This window comes from Psammomys obesus, unplaced genomic scaffold (genome assembly GCF_907164565.1).
Source record: "Psammomys obesus unplaced genomic scaffold, mPsaObe1.curated_primary_1811, whole genome shotgun sequence".
NCBI lineage: Eukaryota > Metazoa > Chordata > Mammalia > Rodentia > Muridae > Psammomys > Psammomys obesus.
Window position 1 is genome coordinate 1,642,714 of NW_026586550.1, and position 4,110 is coordinate 1,646,823.

A 4,110-nucleotide genomic window follows, 5' to 3' on the forward strand; every position below is an offset into this window, starting at 1 on the left:
AGCAACAGTGACGCAGCAAGGTCCCAGGATCATTGAAGCCTGTACTCAATTGGCAGTGTGTCTTGGAAACAGTGGTTTGTCACCCTAACCATGTTTCCACTACACAAGTACCACATAACATCAGGGTAAAGCTGTGAAAATTGAGATTTTTTCTAGACCACCTGAACCCAACTGCACTAGCCACAGCTCAGATGAAGGGAAGACAGAGTATGGTCTCCATAGAAGCCCTGCTGCAGCCTGGACAGTGAAGTGCAAGGACCTGGGGAGAGTTAAGATTTACAGCTTTTTCTGAGTGCCCCAGAGTGTGTCTGCAGTCTTCAGGCAGGCTTCCTCTTCAGGAGTCAGTCACCATCACAACATCTGAGATTCCATTCTGTCCCAGGACACAAGGGACACTGAAGAAGACATCATCCTTGATCCCATAGAGACTCTTAATCATGGTGGAAATGGGATGCACCTGCCTAAGATTATTATGCTCTCAGCCACATCTGTCAGAGAGAGGCTACTGGCCCAAGATGTATAGCCTTTCACTCTGATGACATCACAGGCCCTGTCAACTACCTGCTTTTGAACTCCTTCCACTCATCCTTGTCTGTGTCAGTGCTCACTTCTGGGTTCACATTCTTTAGGGAAATACTGGCAAAATTCTCACCACTCCATACAGGCACACTGGAGTCTCCATGCTCCCCTAAAACCCACTCATGACAGCTTAGTGGGTAAATGCCCAGCCTTTCTTTCATCATGCAATAGATCCAGTGGAATCCAGATTGAAACCACTTCCAATGACTCAGTTTTTGGGAAACTTTTCCAAACCACATAGGTCAAGATATCCGCTGGATTGGAAAGAACAAGCAGCTTGCACTTTGGACTGAAATTCACCAACCCCAACAAACATAATCTTGTTCTGCAAGCCCGTTCTTCTCTAAAAAGATTCACAATCAGCTGGCCCTTGAGGGATGCCATCTTGGAATTTGAAACTTTTAGGACTACTGGTACACAATGCAGGGTGTCGGGCACTCAGCAGTGTGGTCAGGACTCAGCTATAGTAGTTCCAGTGAATAAACAACATTTTAAAATGTCCTCCTATGGAAGAGAGGCCTTACCAGGTCACAGAGGAAGGCAATTCAGCCAGTCCTGATGAGACCTGATAGACTAGGATCAGAGAGAAAGGGAGGAGGACCTCCCCTATCAGTGGACTCGGGGAGGTCATGAGTGGAGAAAAAAGAGGGTGGAATTGGGAGGGGGTATGAGAGGGGACTACAGCTGGGATACAAAGTGAATAAATTATAATAAAAATAAATAAATTAATTAAAAATTTAAAAAGTCCTCCTATTAACAGCTCACATAACTTACAATCAGTATAATATATTGCCTTTGTTTTGGTAATGATGAATATAGAACACAATAGTATAATCAAATTAAATGATTTATAAACAAGCAGATTTTATGGAATCATAAAAAGCATGCATATTAAATATTATAATTTTAGAATATTATAATTTAATATGAGTTAAATATTTCTGCAATGGAAAAAACAAATCTAAAAGTAATAAAGTATCATTTAGTATACTGCAAGTATATTTTTCTATAGTTTTACTTCTGGAAAAATGGTGTGAAAATTTGTATCCTACCATATCTACTAAGTGAAACCAAACAAAGTGTTTTAAAACAAATGTAAAAAGATTCTGAAAGTTAAAGAAGAAAGTAATACTGAACAGTGCCAAAGTGATGTAGGAAAAACATAGCTGTGAATTTTCTGCGGTAGTTTGCTTTCCTGCATTGGTGTGGAAAAAAATGGGTATGAATAGAAAACAAAATGTACAGATGTTTCTTCAAGGAAAGAGTCTTTGAAACAGTTGATTCATGAAGATAAAACCTATTAGATGATAGAATCCTGTAGTCAAATACCATCAAATAAAAATGTCTTTCCAAATTCAATGCCAAGAAGCCCTGAAAGGAAAGATTGGACTCTAACCTCAAAAGGTAGCATAACTTTCAGACAAGATTCTCCACAGAAAAGGTAAAGCCAACCAAATAAGGGCTACACATATAAAACTACAAAATTTATATTTGGAATCACGAACACCCAGAACTTCTGATTATGACTGATTTTGAAAGCAATATATTTAAAGATCTTACTAGGGAAACCACTTGGAGAATGATCTGTCATGGCTATATCTGATCAGGGGTCTAGGTTATCTCCATACATGGTCCTTGGTTGGAGTATGAGTCTCTGTAAAGACCCCTAGGACTAGGTTTTTTGGTTTTGTTGCTCTCCTTGTAGAGTTCCTGTCACCTCCAGTTCATTCTATTTCCCTCTTCTTTGATAAAATTCCATACAGTCTGCCTAAAGTCTGGCTATAAGTCTCAGCATCTGCTTCCATACCTCGATCAGTAGAGGCTTTCAGAGGACTTCTGTGGTAGGCTCCTTTCCTGTTGCCTGTTTTCTCCCTCTTACAATGTCTATCCCATTTGCCTTTCTGAATGAAGATTGAGCAACAAGCAGAAGACCATCATTTTCCTTAGAAAGAGAATGGTTGACACTGGAATTGATGTAACAAGCCCTCACTGGAACATATTTACACATCCTCCCATTCCAAATACGCATAATGACAAGGAAGGATCTGTCATTTTTACCATTGATGAATAGGAAAACAAATATGCAAATAATTGGAAAAATATACTGAGATGATACATGAATTAGACTTTAGTTTTTGATACCTTGACATATTTTCTTAAGGTAATTATTATCAAACTCTCAAAAAATATTTTTTTGAGTTTTGGGTTTGGTTTACATGTACATGAAATTACTCTAAATGTATGAAATAAATAGAGTACAAATAACTGAAAAATAAATTGAAGATAAAAGCTTAAAGTGAGAGGAATTAGTTTCAACTGTCAGCAATCTGGTAAACAACTAAAAGTACTGACAGTGTTGTTCAGAGTGCTTGTTATTGTAGAACCTGTCTGCATTTTCAGCACCCATGTCCAAGTCCAGTGAATTGGATTCTCTCTTCTGACCCATTCAAGAACATACACTCATGTGCACATATCCACACAACACACAAAAAAATATGACCATAATGGAAAATAATACAAATACCTAAAATAAAAGATAACAATTGATACCAAAATTATTTTCCTTTATTCAGATGACTTTGAAATAAAAAGAACAACACTTAAATTATTAAATATTAAGTATACTATAATCAAATATCATTGAATTAAAACTAGTTCCTTGCCTCAAACTCAAAATGTCTTATATATTTACAGTAAGCAATATAAAATGGTAATATACTAAAGAGTCAAATAGCAGTCTAGTATTATTCCATTTATTACATTAACATAAAACCTTATAAAATTAATTCTATTATTATTATTATTATTAACATTACATCCCAGTTGTAGCCCTTCCCACATCTTTTCCTGGTCCCACCCTCACTCCCTCTTCTACCCTATCACTCTCCCCTAACCCACTGATAAAGGAAGTCCTTCTCCCCTTCTATCTGACCCAAGCCTATCTGGCCTCATCAGATCTGCCTGGCTTCTCTTCCTCTGTAGGCTGGATAATTCACTACACCAGTGGGAACTGATCCAAGGACTGGCAACTGAGTTCATGTCAGAGACTGTCTTTGCTCGCCTTATTAGGGAACCCACCTGGAAACTGGGCTGCCTATGGCTTACATATGAGCAGGGCTTCTAGGTCCTCTCCATGCATGGTCCTTGGTAGAAGCATCAGTTTCTACAGGCCCCCCCTCCCCAGGCCCAAGTTTTTTGGCTTTGTTGGTCTTCTTCTGGAACAACTGTACCCTCCAGGTCTTTCTATCTCCTCCTTCTTCCATAAGACTCCCTTCACTCAGCCCAAAGTTTGGTTTTGATCTGCTTTGATACCCTGCTGGATGGAGTCTTTTAGAGGACATCTGTGGTAAGGTCCCATCCTGTTCCCACTCGTCTGTCACTTCCAGTGTCTATCCTGTTTTCTCTTCTGAATGATAATTAAACATCTTCCCTAGAATCTTCCTTAATTTTTTTAGCTTATTTAGATCTGTAGACTTTAGTTTGTTTACCTTATATTATATGGCTAATATCTGCTTATAAGTGAGTATATTC

At 38.4% G+C, this 4,110-nt stretch overlaps 1 pseudogene; it reads right to left on the reverse strand.

The window, feature by feature from the left end:
• Nucleotides 1-276: 276 nt before the first annotated feature.
• On the reverse strand, nucleotides 277-963 carry LOC129672599 (L-lactate dehydrogenase A chain-like; annotated as a pseudogene).
• Nucleotides 964-4,110: the final 3,147 nt, after the last annotated feature.